Consider the following 13198-nt stretch of genomic DNA (forward strand, 5'->3'; position numbering starts at 1 on the left):
ACTTCGAAATCCAAGGCTGACCACTTCTTACCATGCCAGGGACATTGCTGTTGCTGGGATTACTGCCAGGCCCTCCCCTTCTAATGCTTGTATTAGTGCATCATAGCCACACATAATAACTGTATTCATTTTGACATAATCATACATGCATGGGATTTAATTAGCTTCTTTTCAGTTCCAGTGCCTACTTTTTCTCACCTACTCCTCCCTCTGCTTATTCCCCATCCTTTACTCTACTGGTCTTCTTCTATTTATTTTTTTAATTGGTGCTTTATAGATATACATAAAGGTGGAATTCACTGTGGTATATTTATACATATACATAGTGTAATTTTGTCAAATTTATTCTGCATTTCTTCCCCTTTCTTGTTTCTCCCTCCTCCTCTCCCAGCTCCTTCCTCCACTCCACTGATCTTCCCTCCATCCTTATGAGATCTGACCCCCCGACACACACACACACACACACACACACACACACACACACACATGCACTCACTTTCTTCCCTCTTATTTTTTCTGGCTTCCACATGTGAGAGAAAACATTCAACCCTTGATTTTCTGGGTCTGGTTTATTTCACTTAGTATGATGTTTTCTGGTTCCTTCCATTTAACTGGCAAAGGCATAGTTTCATTCTTCTTTATGGCCGAGTAAAACCATTCGTGTGTGTGTGTGTGTGTGTGTGTGTGTCACATTTTCTTAATCCATTTATATATTTACAGGTATCTGGGCTGGTTCCATAACTTGGCTATTGTGAATTGTACTCCTATAAACATTGATGAGGCTGTATCACTATAGTATGCTGATTTTAGTTATTTTGGATAAACACCAAGAAATGGGTTAGCTGGGTCATATGGTGGCTCTATCTTTTGAGTAATCTCCATACTGCTTTCCAAAGTGGTTTACTAATTTGCAGTCCCACCAACAATGATGAATGTACCTTTCCACCCTCATCCTCATCAGCATTGGTTATTGTTTGCATTCTTGATGGTTGCCATTCTAGTTGGAGTGAAATAAAAAAGCTCAATGTAGTTTTGATTTGCATTTCTTTGATTGCTATGTCTGTGGAACAGTTATCCATAAATTTGGGGGCCATTTTTATTTCTTCTTTGGGAAATACCTTTAATTCTTTTTTCCATTTATTAATTGCTCTTTTTTGGTGTTAAGTTTAATTGGTGTTTTGGTGTTGAGTTCTTTATACATTCTGGATATTAATCCCCTGTTAGAGAAGTAGTTGGCAAAGATTTTCTCCCATTCTATAGATAGTTTCTTCATGCTCTTAATCATTACATTTGCTGTGCAGAAGCTTTTAATTTGATGCTGTCACACTTATGGAGTCTTGGGGTTTTTTCTTGTGCTTTTGGGTTCTTATTAAGGAAGTTGGATCCTGTACCAGTATGCTGACTGATCGAACCTGTATGTTTTCTACTAGTTGTTGCAAACTTTCTGGTCTAGTTCCTAAGTCTTTGATCCACTTTGACTTGACTTTTGTGCCTGGTGAGAGAGAGGACTGTAGTTTCATTCCTCTACATATGGATATCCAGTTCTCCCAAAGCCATTTGTTCAAAAAGTTATTTTTTCCCCAACATATGTTTTTAGCACCTTTGTCAAGTATCTGATGATTGTAACTATGTGGGTTTGTCTCTCTGTTTTCTATTCTATTCCAATGGTCTTCGTGTCTATTTTGATGCCAATACCATGCTGTTTTTGTTACTAGAACTCTGTGTGCAGCATCCTCTTTATCACTGTCGTCCCTACTGCCACCCTGTCCTCTCTGGTCTGTTCTCATTAGGGTAGCCCCCATGACCCTTGAAGTGTTCCCAACAGTGTCATTCACAACTCATGAAACTCTCTCATTTTAAAGCATTCTCAGACAAAAAAAAAAAAATACATTATGTTTCTTTTTTTTTTTTTTTTTTGAAAGAAATGAAGGACCAAAATGTTCTGACTCTAATTTGTCCTTATTTAAGAGCATAATTCTGGAAGATAAAAATAAAGAAAAGTTAATCACAAGAGGTAGAGCATGACATTACAAGTTCAGCTCAATCAAAATTACTAGTTATATTTTTATTGATTTTTTTTTGTTTTTTTTCTTTTCTTTCTTTTTTTTTTTTTTTTTCAGTGCTAGGGATTGAACTCAAGACCTTGTACATGCTAAGCAAGTGCTGTATCTCTGAGTTATATCCCCAACGCCTCCAGTGGTTTGTTAATTATATATTTTTTTTATTTTGGAAAATATAAAAAATCATTTTTTTAAAAAAAGAAAAGACCTATTGAACAAATTTTCACCACCTGAGATCATCAGTAGAATATTTTTTCCTTTATATATAGAAAATGTTTGGTTTTTCTATGTATGTAATATTTTTTAAGTTATACAAGTAATATGTGAATGAATCCTTTATTTCAAACAATAGCACATTATTGATATAATTCTTCATTATCTTTCCCTCCAAACACAGCTCCTTCCCTTACTCCTCAGAAATAAATAGCATTTTTGAAATTGGAATGTGTCCTTTTAGCTTATTTATATTTTTATGTGTGTATATGCAAATCTTTAGAACCACATGATTACGTAGAATGTATTTTAACATTTATATACATTATATCACACTGTATTTTGTTCCATAACTTTTTTCACTCATCATTGTTCTTGAGTTCTGTGCGTTTTGGTATATTTATTTATTACATTTTGGTTTCCTTAACTATTACATTATATAAACATAGTACAATTTAGGTATCCATTCCTTTGCTGATGAATATTTAGGTTGTGTCCAGCCTTTCGTTTTTTTAAATTATGTTGTGGCAAATGTCCTTGTATGTATCCTCCAAGTGCATCTGTGCAACTGTTTCTCTAAGCAGATAATTATAAGATCATAGAATCTGATGGTTTTACATATCACTAGGTACTTTCAAAATGCCTCCAATTAGCTGTGCCATTTATACTCCCACCAGCAGTGTAAGAAAGCATTCATTTCCCCACACTTATAACCAACAGCTGATATTGGCCAACTTAAAATTTTCATCCACTGAAATAGACACCAAATTGTGATTTCAATTTATATTCCCCTAATTATTAATGAGGCTCAACTTCCTTCCCTGCTTTATTTGCTACTTGAATTTCCTTTTTTTGTGAACTCGAATATATCATTTATGTTTATTACTGTTGTTTTCTTACTGATTTGTAAGAATTCTCTGTAATGTCTGGTAAGCAATCTTATTTACTAGGTATGTTGCAAATACTTATTTCTTATTCACAGGTTGTCTTTTAGCCTTCTTATGACTTATTTTGTTATGGGGAAATTTTAGTCTTTTAGACTTTAATGGTGGCTTCTAACAGTTCTCTCATTCCTGTTGAACTGATTACAAGTTGTACTAAATCTTCATGTATTAGATTCTAGAAGAGATGAAACTAATGTATGACTTTTTTGACTTATTGGCTGATTGCCATTTCTAAAAAAAATTCTCTTGTGCATTCTTGCTTAAGGAATGAAGTTCATTTTATATCATTGTGAAATATTTTGCTGTGGTAGTTATGACTTTTTGACATCTAATAATAAAATGTTGACAGTGGTAAAAGCCTTGCAATAGATTTTAAAACAAGAATTGATTTTGCTTTTCATTGCTCGTTCTTTGAAAGTGTTTATTCATGGCTCCTTTTCCTGGATTTTTTTTTAGTTATTGGGATCTGCTATCTATAATTATGCTCAAAGTGAATTTCATATGTTTAAAAATTATTTTAAATAACATCTCTCTTCAGACTGCAATTACAGCAGACTAGAGTCTGTTTACCAGCTTTGAATCCCAGCTCTACCACCTGCTAAGCGGAAGCATTAGGCAAGGCACTTTAACTCTTCTTGGTTTTCTCATCTGTAAAATGGAGTAATAATAACACCAGCCTCATGAGATTATTGGGAATATTAAATGAGTCATAATTCATCCTAATGTTCTAGGATAGTGCTCAGAATGGGAAAAGCACAGTATAGAGACTGGTATTCATGTCCTTTGAATGTCTTAAAAGTCATACAAATGAGGGGAAATATTGTAGATTTAGTGCTTTCTGAAGAGTGTAGTAAAGTTAAAGAGCAGCTGACTTCTCAAATTTTCATTTTGTATGCCATTAGTGATTCAGAAAAAATAGACAAATACAAATCCTGCTGAACACAAGTGTTCAATACAAAACTGTCTTATAGATTGTGCAATACACACTTTTAACCACCAAGCTCAGTACTTGCTTACTGCAAATGCATAAAAAACAATATTGAAAATAAAAAACACAAGATATATACATCTCCAGGGCTGGGGTTGTAGCTCAGTGGTAGATTGCTTACCTAGTCTGTGTGAAGCACTGGGTTCAATTCTCAGCACCACATATAAATAAATAAAAGAAACATCCATTGACAACTGAAAAAAAATATTTTTTAAAAAAGATATATACATCTCTAAAAGTCTAGCCCTTCACCAATGGCTTTACCTCTCCCACTAGTCTGTAAGCTCCATGATGCATGTTCATAGAATTCACTCATGGCGTGCATTTGGCATTAGATTGGTGGCCCCTTCATTTTTTTAAAATTAACAACCAACAATCATATATATTGATTACAATGTACGTTTTGATATATGTTTATTTTGTTAAATGATTAAATTGCACTAATTAGCCAATCCATCACCTTACACTGATTATTTTTATGGCAAAAAAAGAACAAAACATTTAAAATATACTTTTTTCTCAATTCTGAAATATACAATGCATTATTATTTTTGTTACCATCCTGTGAAATTGAACACTGTTCCTCCTCACTGAAATTGTATACCCTTCCATCACCATTTCCCTGTTCTCCTTCCACTCCCTGCCCCCAGCTTCTGGAAACCACCATCCACTCTCTCCTTCTGAGTTCCATACTTTTAGATTCGACTGTGAGTGAGATCCTGTGGCATTAGTCCTCTTGTGCCTGGTCTATTCCACTTAACATAACACCCTTCAGGTTCAGCCTCCTTGTCCTCAATGACAGGATTTCCATTTTAGGGGCTACCTAATAATCTGTTGTGTAATACTACATTTTCTTTACCCATCTGTTGATGCACCAGGTTTGCTTCCATATCTCAGATCTTGGGAATAATGCTGCAGGGGACATGGTAGTGCAGATCTCTCCTCAAGAACTACTTTCAATTCCTTTGGCTATTTACCCAGAAGCAGAACTGCTGGATCCTACAGTAATTCTATTTTTAGTTTCTGTGGAACTTCCTTGGGTTTTGTATAATGGCTATGCTGATTTACCTTTCCCCCAACAATGACTAAGGCTCCCTTTCCTCCACACCCTCACCAACACTTGTTACCTTTCATCTTTTTAAAGTAGTCATGGGAACTGTAAGAAAGGGAACCCTTTGCTCTTACCAAATTCTTACAATGTGTCCTGCTGCAGTCCCTGGCTGGCTAGGTGCCTGGATCCGGGCATGAAGATGCCCTTTGAGCATCTCACCACCAAGCCCTGGACTCCAGAGGGAAGAGCTGAGTTTCAAACCCAGCGCTGCTACTAACTGATAACTGATGTAACCTAATTTTGGCTTTAGTTTCTTTGACACTAAGGGAGATGTGATCACCAAAGATCGAGTGCGGTTGACATGTAAAGTGATATCAGAATGTAGGCCTTTCAAATAGCAAAGATGGAATTTCACCAGAAATTACTTTGACTATCACAACTGGATATTAAAATGAAGACTGATGCATGCATGTGACAGGACCAGAACCAGATTCTTTTATTTATGCAGTTCCACTCTCTCTCACTACCTTGGTAAATCATTTTGGGACAAGCAAGCCCCTGCCTCCAGCTTCTCTGTTCCAGAAGAATGCAGGCCTGCTCTGTGATGCCTTCAGAAGTGTTTGCCAGGCAGTGGCAGCCGAACTGAAGCATCCTTTCTATTTTGCTCTTGCAAGTTGCATATGAGATAGCTGCTCTCACCTGTTAACCCCCTAGCAGATAATCCTCCTGCGAACAATAGCTTGCAAACCCAGCGTGGCACTGGGGTGTCAGCATAAAGGAGTCCGTGAGCAGGGCATGGGGTCAGCCTGCTGTTGTGGGCAGCTGCTATTGTTGGCAGGTCCCTTTTGTGAAGGACGTAGTCCTTGTTCTACCGCCTGTACCAGGCTGCACACCATCTATTTACTTGCTATCCTTGAACTCACAGGGCCTCTTTTCCCCCAGCCATAAATGGATTGGTGTGCGAGAAGCTTTTCCTGCTGGGGGACTCACTTCTGCACTGACTCTTTGTTAATCTTCTGCAAAATAAGGCAGTTTTCTGTTGAAGAGAAAGCAATCATTAATTTTTCATAAGAGCAGCAAAGTTGTGAATAGCAGAGGACCTCTTGAATAAAGAGCTTAGAGGTTCCAAAGAGAGGACTAACAAAGCCCCAGGGGTGGGAGGAGCATATTCTTTCTTACACTGTTTATCATCCCCACCCCCACCTGGCCCTCATCTCCTGTTAAGAAGCAGCCATTTACTCAAGCTAACAGTTCTTCAAATCTCCTGAACCTTAATTTTAATCCTTATCAGTGCCTTTTTAAATGAATAATACAGTGACCTTCAGCTTTGTCCTGTGTTACGTGAGGTTGCTTTGTAAAGACTGCTTTCATTTTTGAAATTAAGGTGGATGCTGTATGTATTCTACTCAATCCTAGCATTAGTGTTGTCCCAAGTGTGACATTTATGTTCTTTCACTTCTTTGGTATAAATAAATATCCACGTAGGAAGACCAGTGTGAACTCTACAAGGAATAATAAACTAAAATAATATGGCATTGATTTTGCTCAGGATGTCTAAGTGTGTTTTTATGATTGTGTATCTTTATATTTTTTTTTCATGCAAGTGACATGAATTCTGGGCAATTAAAAAGGACATGCATTTCCAGGCATTTAGAACAAGAATCTGCTTTCTAATCGCTGTGCATTTTACCAAATTGTGGTTCTTGAGAGAAGCACTGTGGATTTCGGAACTCCACCTCCAGAAATGGGAGAGTTATGGCCATTTTACATTGTTTTACAATATGATGACCACAAGACCCCATTAGGGAATTTTATTTTAGCTGCTTAAGCTGTGGCTGGACGTAACCATTTAATAAGAAATAGAGGAAGAGTCCTTACAGTGCCTGCCTGTTCGCCTTTTGAATTCCCTGTCCAAGGGTTTCCAGGCTGCAGCTTTGAGTCTTATTGGTGAGGCCCCAACCTTTGCTGGACTTGGGACAGTTGCTGACCTCAGGACTCTGGTGATAGACGCTCCCCATACTGCTGCTGATCTAGATTTTCTGTCCCCTTCCCTCTGTCCTCTTCAAGGATTATCAGTGTCATTCTTTTAAACTTTTTGTTGTATTACTTAGATTACTCAATAATACATAAATACCAACCTTTGAAAATAATTACAACATTACGGAGAGCTGAAGCCACCTTGGACCTCCCTCCAATACCAGTTGCCATTTCTTCCCCTTCCCGGTGCTCCCCCGTCTTCCAGGGGTTGTTAGAGTTTAGTCTGTATCCTCCAAAATATTATTTATCCCTTTAAGCACAGTACATGGAAATTGATAGTGTTAAGTGGGTAGCTAGCACTGTTTTCAAAAGGTTTCTCTCCCATATTGGTGTAATTTATGTATGTTTTTACAACTGTGATTTTCAGTCATTAATGTTTCTTGAAGCTCTTTCCACGTTAATCCGTCTAGATTTACTGCGTTTTATGATATTTCATGGTGTGCCCATGTTGTAGTTTGTTTAACTTCTCTCTTACTCAAGGGCATTTGTTTTTCTAGTCTCCCACTATTGGAAATGTCACTGTAGTATGTGACTTCTTGTGCTCATGAGTGCTTCTCTAGGTTTATACCTACAAGTGGAATTGCTGGGTCACAGAATGTGCATGTTTTACAGTTTAATAGACAGGGTCAAATTGCTTCCAAAGTAGAACTTTTGATCTATATTTCCACCTGCATCCACACCAACTCTTGATATTGTCAGACATTAAAATGCCTAGTGCTTTTAATAGGTGCAAAATTGGATCTCTTTATTTTAATGTGCATCTCTCATCTCTAAGGAGATTGAACCACTTGTCATGTTTATTGGCTATTGGTATTTCCTGCCTATGATTTGCTTTTTCAAACACTTCAACCATTTTTCTATCAGGTCATTTATCTTACTAATTTATATGAGGTGTGTGTGTGTGTGTGTGTTGCACGTGCACGGCATTGTGATCCTGATGTCTGTTGGATATAACACATTCTCCCAGACCAGGATCTGTCTTTTAAATTCATTAATGGTTACTTTGATCCCCATTGTCTTTGACCTAGATTTACTTTTCTCAACCTTTTCTCCCCAAATTTCTTTGTAAACATGCCACAACTGTCATTGGAAGCTTCTCATACACTGGTTATTTTTCCAAATAATCATATTCATTACGGTTTGGAGCTGGGACCGCTGCAGTGACCTCACTGCTGTCTGCCATTCACAGCTGTGGGAGTCTCATGCGGCAAGGGAACAGTGACTGCTGCTAAAATCACTTCCCCAGGCTGGGAGGGTTGAGCAGCTTTGGTGTGAAACTTCTCTCCCACCTAAGTGTCTGGAGGCTCCAAGTTTGGAGGAACACATATGTGGGGATGTTGAGTACATTTGTTAAATGTGGAAGGGTCCTTTGCTTTATGGTTTTGCTTGGAGAGTGCTTGTGTGTGTGTGTATGTGTGTGTGTGTGTGTGTGTGTGTGTTCTTTTTTAGGTATAATTGGAAAGGAAAAACAGCTCAGCAGTTTATCTGCCATCTACTTTTCAGAAACTATGGGCCCACAACTCCCAAGGCTGTATTCTAGGTTTTATTGTATGCTTTAAATTGGGATATATCGTGCAACCCTTGCATTTAATTGGGAGATTATTAAAAACCATGGGCAAAGTTTCTCCCCCTGAAAATGTTGCTGGTGGCTAGTCTAAATGAGGCCACTCTTCCCTTTGTGTTTCACTGTCCTGCCAGGAGCTGTTTGAAGGTAAACCAGGACAGAGCTGCGATTACATCAGTGTTCCCCAAACTTCAGGGATCTGGAAACACTTTATAATTGTTGCCTTAATAACTTTCCTCCTTTGCTGTTGTTCCTTTAATATTCTTCTTAAATCACCCTTTTTTTCTTAAATCAAATAAATTTATTTAAGAGGGTCAATTTAACCTTTATCAATATCATCAGTGGAAAGCAGTTTCCCTTGTCTGTATAAATAGACAGCATCTGTGAAAGTAAACAGAAACACAACAGTTGACACTAGTGAAATACTCTGAGCATGAGGTCTGAGAAAGGGGCCTTCTAAAAGGAAAATTTAGTAACTATCACAGGGAAAAAGGTGTTAAATACATAATGGTACCAAACTGAGGTTTTGCCCTTGATTTTTAAAAAATCAAGAGATTTGAAAAAGGAACAGCTTCCTTCCTGTGAGACTCACTGCTGTACTGCCTACAATCTGCCACATCTAGGAAAACACTGGCATGGACAGTGGATGAGGTGTCCCAGTGAGACAGAGCATCCTCAGCTTACAAGGGAGGGCCAGGACATTCCTTCACCTGCTTCCCTGGTAATCCCGGTAGAGTTGTCTCCTCCCTGGAAGCCCCTGCTTCGCTGTATCTCGGAGCGCAGCTGACGGTGTGCACCAGCTCCAGAACTTGGGTGCCTGCAGGTCCCCACTAGCATGAGGTCACTGCTCCAAACCCAGATCACAGACTCTGTGAGGCTGCCTTGTTTCTACATCACGGTCCTTCACACATAAGCACTGCTGTGGCAGCGTCCAGGTCCCACAAGGCTCCTGTCAGAGAGAGAGAGAGAGAGAGAGAACAATAAAACCAGTGGAGTTTCTGTGTGTGTTTGGGGAAGAAAACAGCTGGATGCTGGCAGTGACATGTGGCAGGATGCCTGGCCATATGAAGAGTGCAGCCAGGTAACCCTAATTTGCTCTGGCTCTGATGTCAAAGTGTACTCATGGTGTTTTTAAAGCATTTTGAAATCATGAATGTAATTAAAAACAGGTAATGCAAATACAGTTTTTAATGACTGCATCTACTCCCTCGCCCCCTTTTCTCCTGCACTTTACTCCCAGACGCAGCCAATTTTAACCCATCCTATTTATAAGCCTCCTGGTACTGAGCTCTACATTTCTAACTAATACACATCTATTTTTATTTGGTAGTTTGCGGCCTTTAAACAATGTCTAGCAACTTCTTCCTGAGTTCGATGAGAATTCAGTTAATAACGTCACCGTCTAGTTTCCCCTTCCTCATGTTTTGGCTGTGAGAAGTCTAATGCAGTCTGTCCTGTGCAGTGCTCTCTTTACTTCTCATGGAGATTTTCAGGATCCTCTATTTTCATGGCTCTGAAATTTCACAATGATATACAAGACGTTAATGCCCATGTATTTAGAATGTATTTGAAATGTATTAACGCAGTTATTTTCAAAACTTCCTAAGTATGTCATGTCTTTTGATGCTATTGTAAGTGTTTTCTTTTTTTTTTTTTTTTGTCTTGTTTGATTTTGATACTGGGTATTGAACCCAGAGGTGCTTTATCACTGAGCCACATCCCCAGCCCTTTTTTACATTGAGTCGGGTCTTGCTAAGTTGCTGAGGCTCTCATTCAGTTGCTGAGGCTGGTATTGAACTGCGATCCTCCTGTCTCAGCTTCCAAAGTCACCACACTCAGCTTATAAGTGGTATCTTTTTAAAAATTTCAATATATGATTATTCATTGTTATCATATAAACATAAAATTAATGTTTTATAATTCATATTAGTTATATATTTTTGGACATCACTTTGGATTTTCTATGTGGAAAAATCGTGTTCTATGAAAATGCAGTTTAACTGTTGGCCGCCAGTGTGCATGCCTGTAATTCTAGCAGCTCAGGAGGCTGAGGCAGAGGATCATGAGTTCAAAACCAGCTCCAACAAAAGTGAGCCACTAAGCAATTCAGTGAGATCCTGTCATAAATAAAATACAAAATAGGGCTGGGGTGTGGCTCAGTGGTGGAGTGCCCCCCAAAAAGACAATTTAACTTCTTTCTTTCTAATCTGACCTTTTACTTGTTTTACTTAATTTATTCCACTGGTAAGAAACTCCAGTACATTATTAATAGAAATGGAGAGATTGGACATCCTTGTCTTGTTTCTGATCTTAGTGGGAAGTTCAATCTTTAGCTTCAGCTATATGCTTTTTGCAGATGCCCTTTTTCATATTGAGGATGTTCCCTTCAACTTGTAAGTTTTCATATTTGAGAGCTAGTATCAGGAGCTAATGTTAGATTTTCTCAAATGCCTACACCCATTAAGATCACCATATGATTTTTCTTTGGAAATGTATAGTTTAATAATATAATGCATTGCATTGATTGTTCATTGATCTAGTATTAAACCAGCTTTACATTGCTGAAATAAACTGTTTCTTGGTGATGATATATCATTCATTTTACATTTCATTAGATTCTGTTTACTAAAATTTTGTTTAGAATTTCCTTGGTTTATGGATGTCTATTTCCTTTGCTTATCATGTCTTTGTTTTGTTTTAGTAGTAGAACAATGCTGACCTCATAAAATAAATCAGGACATATTTCCTGCTTTTCATTACATGGAAGAGATGTACAGAATTGGTATCATTTCTTCCTTAAAATTTGATATAATTCAACAGCAAAGCCATCTTGCTTGAAGTTACCAGTTCAACTTCTTGAAGGGAAAAAGGGCTGTTAGATTATCATTTCTTCTTGAGTGAGCTTTGGTAATTTTTGACTGTCAAGAAATTTGTCCATTTAATTTAAGTTTTTAAATGTATTGGCATAAAGTTCTTCATAATATCTCTCATTTTTTCTTTTTTCCTTTCTGCCTTTCTTTCTCTTTCTTTGAAGTGCTGTGGATTGAACCCAGGGGCTCTCTACCACCAAGCTACATTTCCAGCCCCGCCCCCTTGCTTTTTTAGGCAGGGTCTTGCTGAGTTGCTGAAGCTGACCTCAAACTTGTGATCCTCCTGCCTCAGTTTCCAAATCAGGGATTATAGGCAGGGATGGCTACTGCACCCAGTTCTGCTTTTATTTTTTTAAAACATGAGGCGTATGTAACAACATTATTTCAGTCAGTTCTGTTTATGGTAATTTCTGTTTCCTCACTAATCTGGCTGGAGGCTTATCAATTTTATGGGTCTTCCCCATGAACAATCTTTTAGTGTCATTAATTTTTTCTATTACTTTTCTTTGTTTCCATGTCATTGTTTTCTGTTCCTATTTTGTTTCTCTTCTGCTCCTTCCTTCTAGTTAAGTTTAGTTTGGTTTTTGTTTGTTTTTGTTTTCTGAAGAGGAAGCTAAGAGATTTCTTGTGTCCTAATATATGCAGCTAATATATAAAATGTCTCCTTAATTCTAGTTTAGTAGCATTCTCTAACTTCTAAAATAATCTTTTAATTTTCATTCAGTTCAAAATGATCACTAAAATTTCTCTTGAATTTATCTTTGACCTATGTGTTATTTAACAATATGTTGTTTCCAAACATCTGGAGATTTCCCATTGCTGATTTTTAAATTTAATTCTATTGGTCAGAGAAAATACTTTATGTGACTTGAGTCTTTTCTCAGCTACTGAAGCATCTCTCCTGGCCCACAATGTGGTCTATTGTTGTAAATATCTATGTATTACTGGAAAGAATGTGTATTCATATGTTTAGGGGTGAATGTTTTATAAATGTCAAGCTTAAAAAGTTGTTTGAAAAAATGAATCATTGTCTGTGTTGTTTAGATCTTCTGTTTCCTTTTTGATTTTCTGTCTACTTGTTCTGTATATCATAGAGATAGGAAAATGAAAATAGGTAAGTATTTTTGTGGACTTGCTCTTTCTTCTGTAAATATACTAGTATCTGTTTCCTGTATTGTGAAGCTCCTTTACCAGATACATAAACATTTATGGTTGTTATGTCTTCTTGATGAATTGACTCCTTTGTCATTATGAAATGGCATTCTTGGTCCCAGGCAGTACTCTTTGTTCTGAACTCTCCTTTGTTTAATGTTAATGTAGCTTTCTTTTTATTGGTGTCAGCATGGTGTACTTTTTCCATCCTTTTATTTTCAATCACTTTGTGCCATCCTAATTGAAATGTTGTGTGTAAGCAACATAGAAACAACTTCCTTTTTTATCCAATCTGACAATCTCTTCCTTTTAATTGGAG

Source organism: Callospermophilus lateralis, chromosome 18 (assembly GCF_048772815.1).
Source record: "Callospermophilus lateralis isolate mCalLat2 chromosome 18, mCalLat2.hap1, whole genome shotgun sequence".
Classification (NCBI taxonomy): Eukaryota; Metazoa; Chordata; class Mammalia; order Rodentia; family Sciuridae; genus Callospermophilus; species Callospermophilus lateralis.